This window comes from Sapajus apella, unplaced genomic scaffold (assembly GCF_009761245.1).
Source record: "Sapajus apella isolate SASKATOON/1434 unplaced genomic scaffold, GSC_monkey_1.0 scaffold3, whole genome shotgun sequence".
NCBI lineage: Eukaryota > Metazoa > Chordata > Mammalia > Primates > Cebidae > Sapajus > Sapajus apella.
This window is the reverse complement of record NW_022436943.1, coordinates 10,161,804-10,172,988: the sequence shown is the minus strand read 5'-3', so window position 1 is coordinate 10,172,988 and position 11,185 is coordinate 10,161,804. Positions and strand designations below refer to the sequence as shown.

The window sequence follows — 11,185 nt, the reverse complement described above, 5'->3', positions numbered from 1 at the left end:
AGGAAAAGCAATCTTGAATCAATCACCAATGACACCCTCCCCCATCCCCCACAGTGGCAGTGAGGTGCAGAGAGCATTTTCCCATGCTGGGGAGAGGAAGACACAGAATTTATGAGACATTGAACTCAGTGTTGCCCTATTATAACAGAAAACAAAACTGAGCCAAACTCAGCTGATGCTCAAGGGAGGGAGCATTTAAACCATCCCTAGCCAGAGTGAAATTGCTGATCCCAGTGGTCCAAATGTGAGTTTCTACAGCCCTTAGTACCCTGGGCTAAAGTGCTTTGGGGCTCTACATAAACTAGAAAGATAATCTAGGTGACATGGACAGCAACCCCTAGGTAAGTCGTAGTGTTAAACTGGACCCAGAGACAATAAACTGGGGGCATGCAACATACAGAGACACCAGAGGGGTGGCTAAGGGAGTGCTGACACCACCACTCCCCTAACGCCAAGCTGCACAGTTCATAGTTTTCAAAGAGACCCCTTCCCTCTTCTTGAGGAGAGAAAGGAGTGGGAGCAGACTTTGTCTTGGATCTTGGATACAGCTCAGACACAGCAGGATAGGGCACCTGTCAGGGTGTTGAAGCCCCTTTCCAGGCCCTAGTTCCTAAATGACATTTCTAGATACACCCTGCCAGAAGGGAACCTGGTGTCTTGAAGGGAAGGATTCAGTCCAGGCAGAATTCATCACCTGCTAACTGAAAAGCCCTTGGGACCTGAATAACCAGCAGTAATACCCAGGTTCTACATTAAAGATCCTGAGTGAGACTCAGACTTGTTGGCTTCAAGTGACATTCAGCACATTCCCAGCTGTAATGGCTACAGGGTGAGACTCCTTCCACTTGAGAAAATGGAGGAAAAAGCAAAGGGGACATTGTCTTGCACTTTAGGCACTAACTCAGCTACAGGGTGGTAGAGCACCAAGCAGGCTTCTGGGGTCCCCAGTTGCAGGACTTCGCTATTGAATGGCATTCCTGGTCCTGCCCTGGGCCAGAGGAGATCTCATTGCCCTGAAGGGTGAGTGCCAGGCCATGCAGTAGTCACCACAAGCTGACTAAAGAGCCCTTGGGCCTTAAAGGAACATCAGTGATAGCCTGCACTATTCTTTGTGGGGCTGTGGTGGTAGTGGCTATACGGTGAGGCTCCTCTGCCTTTAAAGAGAAAAGGGAAGAGTGAGAAGAGCTGTGTCTTGTGGTTTGAGTGCCAGCTCAGCTGCAGCCACAGTACAGTAGAACACCAGGTAGATGTCTTAAGGTTTTTTATTCTAATCCCTGGTTCCCAGACAGCACCTCTGGAAATGCCCAGGGCCTGGGAGAACTGGCTACCCTGAAGGGAAAGATGTGGGCCAGGTTGGCATTGCCACCTGCTAATTGTAGAGCCCAAGGGCCTTAAGCGAACATAGGTAGTAGTCAGGGAGTGGTTAAAGTAGGCCTTGGGCAGAACCCAGTGCTGTGCTGGTTTCAGGTCTAACCCACAGGGGTGCTTGTGTCATATCACCGCCAGCTCTAGGTGTCTCAGAAGAGAAAGAGATACTTTGTTTATTTGGGAAAAATTAAGGGAGGAGAACATGTCTCTGCCTGGTAATCCAGATAATTCTTCTGGATCTTTTCCTAGACCATCAAGGGGGTACCTCTACAAGTCTGCAAGAACCGCAGTGTTACTGGGCTTGGGGCTCCTCCTAAAGTAGAGTCAGTTTAGATCACAACACATAAGTCCTTTAGAATATCTGGAAAGCTTTCCAAAGAAGGATGGGTACAAATAAGCCCAGAAGGAAAAGACTACAGTAAATATCTGACTGTTCAATGCCCAGACACCAAAGAACATCTAAAAGCCTCAACACCATCCAGGAAAACATGACCTTGTCCCGTGAACTAAATAAGCCACCAGGAACCAATCCTAGAGAAACAGAGATATGTGGCCTTTCAGCAGAGAATTCGAAATGGCTGTGCTGAGGAAACTCAAAGAAATTCAAGATAACACAGAGAAGGAATTTAGAATTAGGCAGATTTAATGAAGAGATTAAAATAATTGAAAAAATCAAGCAGAAATTTTGGAGCCAAAAAAATGCAATTTCTATATGGGAGAATGCATCAAGGTCTTTTAATAGCAGAATTGATCAAACAAAATTAGCTTGAAGACAGACTACTTGAAAATACACAGAGGAGGCAAAATAAAAAAATAAAAAATGAAGCATGCCTACAGGACCTAGAAAATAGCCTCAAAAGGGAAAATGTAAGAGTTATTGGCCTTAAAAAGGAGCTAGAAAAAGAGACAGGGGTAGAAAGATGATTCAAAGGAACAAGAACAAGAACTTCCAAAGCTACAGAAAGATATCAATATCTAAGTACAAGAAGGTTATAGAACACCAAGCAGATTTAACACAAAGACAACTACCTCAAGGCATTTAATAATCAAAACCCCCAAAGGTCAAAGATAAAAAAGGGGTCCTGAAAGCAGCAATAAAGAGAAACAAATAATGTACCACGAAGTTCCAAAACGTCTGGAAGCAAACAAAAGCTTGCTGTGGAAACCTAATAGGCCAGAAGAAAGTGGCGTGACAGTGTTGTATGAAAGGAGAGAAGCTTAGCACTCCCCTTGACAAGAATGGTGGAGGCTGTCAGGCCTGACAACACACGTACAGTTAAGGCATTGCCACCTACTTTGTGGCATCTAACCATTTTTTAAAGGAAATGTGGCACATATACACCATAGAATACTATGCAGCCATAAAAAAAAGGATGAGTTCATGTCCTTTGCAGGGACATGGATGAAGCTGAAAACCATCATTTTCAGCAAACTAACAAAAGAACAGAAAACCAAACACTGCATGTTCTCACTCATAGTGGGAGTTGAACAATGAAAACTCATGGACACAGGGATGGGAACATCACACACCGGGGCCTGTTGGGGAATGGGGGGCTAGAGGAGGGGTAGCATTAGGAGAAATACCTTATGTAGATGATGGGGTGATGGATGCAGCAAATCACCAGGGCACATGTATACCTATGTAACAAACCTACATGTTCTGCACATGTATCCCAGAACTTAAAGCATAATAAAAATAAGAAAGTGGCATGACACATTTAAAGTGCTGAACTGGGGCCTGTAGGTGGTGGTGGGGTGGGGGGGATGAGGGACTAGGGGAGGGATAGCATTAGGAGAAATACCTAATGTAGATGATAGATTGATGAATGCAGCAAACCACCATGCACGTGTTTACCTTTGTAACAAACCTGCACATTCTACACATGTATCCCAGAACTTAAAGTATAAAAAAAAAAAAAAAATAAGTTCTTAAAGAAAAAAAAACTTTTACCTGACAAAAATATCCTTCAAACATGCAGGAGAAATTAAAACTTCCCCAAACAAACAAAAGCAGAAGAATTTCAAAAGCAGTTGAATTTCAAATTTCAACACAAGAGCTTTCCTACAAGAAATGCTAAAGGTAGTACTTCAATCAGAAAGAAAAGAATGTTAATGAGCAATAAGAAATCATCTGAAGGTGCAAGGCTCATGGGTAATAGTAATTATATTAATAGTTATAAATTCAGTGGCCTGATGACCTTAAGGGCTCAGCTAGCTCCACTAACTAGTCAACTAACTACCCATTAGAAGCACCAGGCAAAGTTGTCATCTTCCAATGGAAATCACCTTTATTTTCCGTGGCATTGATCTGTTGTACACCATACTGTAAATATATAATGCATAATTATCTTCCCTTGTTTGCATTTTTAGCATGGGAGATGGTCAGAGCTTATATCAGGAAGATAATTCCAAGATTCTTCCCCATTTTCATCTACCATCTTCTGGGGTATAGTTGGCATGGAAAGATGGTACTATATATCTGACTATATAAATATATTTCTGGAGTATTTCCATTGCCTTTCTATATCCATTCTCTACTCTCCACTCTGAGATTTGACCTTTACTGTCTACAAGTTCCCTTATCCTCTTCTAAGTTTGTTCATAGGCTGCATGAACAGTGAATCAGGTGAGAGAAAAGGTTCTGTACAATTATCCAGCTGGCTCCCTCCCCATGGGTTACAATAGGTGAGATGACTGTTTACAGAAGTCCGCAGGTCCAGTAGGTTGACCTCTAGGTTGCTGGAAGTTACCTCCAGTTACTCAGCAAGGTTTCGTTAATTGCTCCTTCTATGATTGGTGTTGGTTCCCTGCAATTGCTAGCCCCATCATGTTTTATTACCTCTCATCGGTTTCCTTAATCCAGTAAATAAGTCTCTTAAACACTGGAAATGCTGCTTTACTGAAGTTTCCGGCTGGAGAATTCCCTTTCTTTCCTACAGGACTCTGACTGATACAGTAACTGTCTGATTAAAAACAGATAGTTGACATTTAGCAGCCAGTTGAAAGTCTACAAATATGCTTAGTCTGTTTTCATAAACTACAAATGCTTAAAAAGTTACTTACGACCAATGCAAAAGTGTCATATATTTAACACTATTTTGAAGGCCTTTCCAAGTGCACAGTGCCAATCCACGATTCAATCCCTCCTGGCAAACGATGTTACAAATAAGAGGGAGAGAGTTTAAATTAGTGCTCTCTAGATTCAGAGTTAGGGGTTAGGCGCACTACTGCATAGAATTGAAATCAATTTCTATACTATAGAATGCCATAAAAAGTGCCCAATGTCCTCTTAATGTAACTTTTGGAATACTATTGATTGAGTGAAATTTTGAGGTCCCAGAAGTTGAACATTCACATGACCATCCTAAGTGCCCTGTCTGACTAAACCAACAACATGTCTCTGTTTAGTGACCACTATGAGTGAATTTACCTCCAGCCCTACTTGCGCTACATAGATGTATGTTTTAAAATCACTTACTTATTAATGCATATTAATACATAGTCTTAAGATACACACATTGCAAAATAAAATAAGCTATGGGGTGGCATGCCAACGCTCCCACTTACTAGCTGTCTCAAAAAGTTAATCTCTAAATTTCAGCTTTCTGAAATGACAGAGGGTAATAACAATTTTTACCTCATGGATTTTGTAAGATACAAATGAATTAGTAAATCTAAGTGTTTAGCACAGTAACTCATAAAAAGCACTGACTGAATGGTTCTATTCTGTTACGCATCTCTCTTTTCGTCATAATAAGCTGTTGTGTAATAATTTATTACATAGCAGAGCACTGGAAACTTTCTTTTGTGGCTGTCACCTTCCAGGCTACCATATCTGTCCCTACAGTCACTGTATTTATTTCTGGGAATGGCATTCCAGCTGAGAGAGTCCAAAAAGTATAGAATAGGAAGGAACTTTGGACATGATGTAGTCCAGCCTGCTCAGTTTAATGATAAGAAATCCAGGACCCAGATGAGTGAAATGACCTATGGGCTCACTGATGCAACCGCCAAGCAGGAACTAGCGGCAGCGCTTCCGTTTCCCCTGCAGCTGCCCTGTTCACCACACAGTGGAGATGCCTACAGAAATGGTTTCTGAGAGCATAGCTCCTGCTCTGAGTCCGAAATCTCTCTTTGGCGGGGGGCGGGGGGGATTACACTGCTTGGTCTTTCACGCCTATGGCCTAGTGAAGGTCCCAATCCTGTTCTCACCACCACCCACCTCAAAATGGACATTATAACATTCCAAGATAGGTGCTGAGACCTCTACTTACAGCTCTCCAAGACGCAAGCTCAAGTCAGAGCTCCTAATTTAGGCATAAATTAACTGGTTAACATTTTGAAATAAATCATTTTCTCCTGAAGGCTTCAGGGCAAAGAAATCAGAAGCATGAAGGGTAAAGACCCTGGTCAAAATCACCAGATACAAAAGATCACATACTATATGATTCCCTTTATATGGAATATCCAGAATAAGTAAATCTAGAGATACAGAAAATAGAGTAATGGTTGTTAGGGCTGGGGGAAGGACAAATGGGGATGGAGTTTGCTCTTGGAGTGAGGAAAACGTTGTGCTACTAGATAAAGGTGATGGTTATGTATATGAATGTATTAAATGCCCCTGAATTGTATACTTTAAATAATTTTAACATTATGTGAATTTGCTTTCAATTTTTAAAAATCACATGAATACAAGTATATTATTGTTTGCCAATGGTATCATACAGACAATCACCTAGTCTGAGAACTCTTACACACCAGTTGTTTTTGTCTGTTCTTCTAGTCTGTGCCCACTTACAATTTTATTTTTATCAAGCTGTGCTCAAAAATCTTTGCAACTTTGCTGGAAGTTTCTTCAAGGAGTCAATTTTTTCTGTCTGTAAATGATTCCTTCAAGATACCAAGTGTTTCATTCAACTGATATACTGAGGAGAGATATTGATCCATAGTTTTCTCTTCTTGTAATGTCCCTCTCTGGTTTAGTTACCAGGATCTTGCTGGTTTAGTAAAATAAGTTGGAAATGTCTTTTCTTCTCTATTTTCTGAAAGAGCTTATAGAAGAATTGTATTACTTTTTCTACCACAATTTTTTAGAATATACCACTGAAGCAATTTGGGCCTGGAATTTTCTTTTTTGGAAGAATTTTTATTATAAATTCAACCTATTTAATGAATACAGATTTTCTGTTAAACAGATCAATATTTGCTTTTACTTCTTTTGTCAGTTTTACTAACTTGTAACTTTGTTAGCATTCTTATTCATTTTGAAAAATTTTAATAATTTTCTTAGGATTTCCTCTTGATCCATGATTATTTGTAAACATGTTACTTAATTTCTAAATACTTTAGGATTTTTCCAGGGTTTATTTTTTTCTATTGATTTCTATTTTAACTGTGTTTTGGTCAGAAAATAGACTTGTATTATTTCAGTCTTATATAAGCCAGATAATATAATCAAAATCAGGAAGGTGATACTTACATATTCCTACCATTGAATACTGAGGGCCAGTTTTCCATTGTTCCAATAATACCTTTACAGAATGAGGACTTAGTTGAGAAACAGTCATTGCATTATTTTTTGTCATTTGTTTTTTTAAGTCCGATTCGGTCTGGAAAAGTTTCTCAAAATTTTCTTGACTTTCATGAACTTGACTCTTTTGGCATTTACAGGCCAATTATTTTGTAGAATGATCCCTGATTTGGACCTGTCTAATGCTTGCTCCTCATGACACTTGGGTGTTCTTGTTGCTTCCTGTCAGGGAATGCACAAGATCAGTATCTTCCTTCTCTTTGATCACTTGTTTAGGATCCTGTCTGCCAGGTGACATTACTCTTTCCAATTTGTAATTAATATGTATTTTGTGATAAATTACTTTGAAAGTATGTAAATGTGCTATTCTTCATCAAACATTTTATTCATTCACTAATTTATTTATATCTTTATGGTCTCATAGTTTCTTATTTAATTCAATGAATTAGAATTTACTACTGACTACATTTTTTCCCTCAAATTATCCTTGCTTAAACCAGTAGCTACTTTTGCAGTTTTTGACAGGTTCTCTGTCTCTCTCTCTTTTTTCTTTTTCTTTTTTCTTATTATTCTTTAAGATCTGGGACATATGTACAGATCGTACAGGATTGCTACATAGGTATAAACTTGCATAGTAGTTTACTGCATCCATCCCCCGTCATCTCCATTAGGTATTTCTCTTATGTTATCCCTCCCCACTCCCCCACCCCCTGCTAGTCCTCCCCTAGCTCTCCCACCCACCAGCAGGCCCCAGTGTGTGATGTTCCCCTCTCTGTGTCCATGTGTTCTCATTGTTCAACAACCACCTATGAGTGAGAACATGTGATGTTTGGTTTTCTGTTCTTGTGTCAGTTTGTTGAGAATGATGGTTTCCAGCTTCATCCATGTCACTGCAAAGACATGAACTCATCCTTTTTTATGGCTGCATAGTATTCCATGGTGTATATGTGCCACATTTTCTTTATCCAGGCTATCATTGATGGGCATTTGGGTTGGTTCCAAGACTTTGCTATTGTAAAAGTGCCACAATGAACATATGTGTGCATGTGACTTTATAATAGAATGTTTTATAATCCTTTGGGTATATATCCAGTAATGGGATTGCCAGGTCAAATGGTATTTCTAGTTCTAGATCCTTGAGGAATCTCCACACTGTCTTCCACAATGGTTGAACTAATTTACACTCCAACCAACAGTGTAAAAGCATTCCTGTTTCTCCACATCCTCTCCAGCATCTGTTGTCTCCAGATTTTTTTTAATGATTGCCATTTTGACTGGTGTGAGATGGTATCTCAGTGTGGTTTTGATTTGCATTTCTCTAATGATCAGTGATTAAGAGCATTTTTTCATATGTTTGTTGGCTGTCTTCTTTAGAAAACTGTCTGTTCATATCCTTCCTCCACTTTTTGATGGGGTTGTTTTTATTTTTTTTCTTGTAAATCTGTTTAAGTTCTTTGTAGATTCTGGATATTAGCCCTTTGACACATGGGTAGATTGCAAAAATTTTTCGCCATTCTGTTAGTTGCCAGTTCACTCTAATGATAGTTTCTTTTGATGTGCAGAAGCTCTTAAGTTTAATTAGATATCATTTGTCTATTTTGGCTGCAGTTGCCATTGCTTTTGGTGTTTTAATTATGAAGTCTTTGCCTATGCCTAGGTCCTGAATGGCTTTGCCTAGGTTTTCTTATAGGGTTTTTATACTGTTAAGTCTTATGTTTAAATCTCTACTCAATCTGGAGTTAATTTTTGTATAAGGTGTAAGGAAAGGGTCCAGTTTCAGCTTTCTGCATATGGCTAGCAAGTTTTCCCAACACCATTTATTAAACAGGGAATCCTTTCCCCATTGCTTGTTTTTGTCAGGTTTGTCAAAGATTGGATGGTTGTAGATGTGTGGCATTAATTCTGAGTCCTCTGTTCTATATCATTGGTCTATATCTCTGTTTTGGTACCAGTACCATGCTGTTTTGATTACTGTAGCCTTGTAGTATAGCTTGAAGTCAGATAATGTGATGCCTCCAGCTTTGTTTTTTTTTTTTGCTTAGGATTGTCTTGGATATGCGGGCTCCTTTTTGGTTCCATATGAAGTTTAAGGTTGTTTTTTCCACTTCTGTGAAGAAGGTCAATGATAGTTTTATGGGGATAGCATTGAATCTATAAATTACTTTGGGCAGTATGGCCATTTTCACGATATTAATTCTTCCGAACCATGAGCAATGTTTTTCCATCTGTTTGTGTCCTCTTATTTCCTTGAGCAGTGGTTTGTAGTTCTCCTTGAAGAGGTCCTTCACAGTCCTTGTTAGTTGTATTCCTAGGTATTTTATTCTCTTTATAGCAATTGGGAATGGGGTTCGCTCATGATTTGGCTCTCTGTCTGCTATTGGTGTATAGGAATGCTTGTGATTTTTGCACATTGATTTTGTATCCTGAGACTTTGCTGAAGTTGCATCATCTTAAGGAGATTTGTCTCTTTTATTTATTTATTTTTTGTCATTGAGCTTTTGCATTCTTTGACATTTTATTACTTTTTGGCACAACAATATATTTCAGGCTTGTGTTGTACTTTTTCTGATGCAGCCCTGAAATTTACCATTCTTAGGAAGTCATAGTTCCTTTTAGAGGAAAATGGTAGTTGGAAGCTAAGATTTAGGCTCCAGTTCTGCTAATCAATATTGGATTATTGCTGCTGCCAATCCCACTCAGTAGATAAGACTGGAAAATATATATGTATATTAACATACTTACATCTACATTTATTTCTGTATTTATTATAAACCATGAGCTCACATTAAAACCTAATTCCAACCCAACACTCTAGAATTCATCCTAGATTTTCCACTTTCTGAACTCCCCATCAGCCTAGTGAGAGCTCCATGATCTTCTTGGACTCCATAACCTCTGCTTTGGTTCAAAAGCTGCTTCTAGACAATATAGTAGAATGATTGTTGACTCACTTAGGTGGGTGTTTCTTCTTTTTTAGGGATCATGGTCCTGTGTGGCTTATGTTGCTTTATGTTTTTGGTCTGGTTTCATTTTAGTTTACAGCAGGAGTATGGATTCATAATCAGGTACTTCCTCATTGCTGGATAGAAAAGAATAGTGCATTAAATGTTTACACCACTCATGTTTATATATCAAACATGGCTCACACAGACTATTACAACAATCCAGGCAATAAATCTGTGAATGCATATGTACTTGACAAAGCACAGAGGAAGAGATCTGGAGACAGCCACCCCCATGTCAACTTTACTTTTTTCTACTGTGTGACCTTAGGCAAGATATACAGCACATTTGGTCTCAATTTCTTCATCTATAAAGTGGGGGGTGGGGGGAGAAGACTAAAGGATATAATGTATGTGAATCACACATTGGAGAACATCACACAGACGTCTTCAATACATGGAAGTTTATTCCTCAAATACTTCTATGAAATTTATTAAAACTTATTTTAAAAGAATAAAGTTTATTCAATAAAATACACTGAAATTCCTCCACAAACATTTTTCTCATGACTTTTATAACTTCAAATTTTCACTCTTTTAAAAAAGAAAATTATTTTATAAATTGAGCATCAGCATTTATCATGTCAACCACTGCTGAAAAGTCAGTCTCTGGGGGTAGAATATGTTAGCTTTTAAATAGTGTGCAGATACAGCTTGGTTCAACTTTGAATAAAAAGTTAAAATACTTCAATCACTCAAGTCTGCAAGATACATTCAGAAGGCAGGCACTGGTCAGGTGCTGTAGCTCCTGCCTGTAATCCCAGCACTTTGGGAGGCCAAGGTGGGTGGATCTCTTGAGATCAAGAGTTGGAGACCAGCCTGGCCAACATGGTGTAAACCCGTCTCTACTAAAAATACAAAATTAGCCAGGCATGATGGTGCCCACCTGTAATCCCAGCTACTAGTGAGGCTGAGGCAGGAAAATTGCTTGAACCTGGGAAGTGGATGTTGCAGTGAGCCGAGATCATACCGCTGCACTCCAGCCTGGGCGATTCCATCTCAAAAAAGAAAAAGGGCAGCATGTTAATTACCAAATGAGCACTAAGCATTCACTGCACTTGTTAACTTTTGTGCTTGTTTTTGATACAACTGGTTACTCGTTTCTATTCATCATAGCTGTACTTTGAAAAGATGTTGAGTATATAGCATTTCCAACTTTGGAAATTGTTTTCCTATCTCTCTGGAAATAAAATCCTTTATGTAAAAATGTTAAATAGGCTTGAATGTAAAACAATGAGTTTTGTCAGACAATATCCAGTGTATGTGTGGATATGTATGGGCGTAT

At 39.1% G+C, this 11,185-nt stretch overlaps 1 non-coding gene across 1 annotated transcript; it reads left to right on the top strand.

The window, feature by feature from the left end:
* The first annotated feature begins 2,563 nt into the window (after positions 1 to 2,563).
* Positions 2,564 to 2,686, top strand: LOC116536145. The gene has a single exon (XR_004262498.1). It is a non-coding gene; the product is annotated as a U6atac minor spliceosomal RNA (small nuclear RNA).
* Positions 2,687 to 11,185: the final 8,499 nt, after the last annotated feature.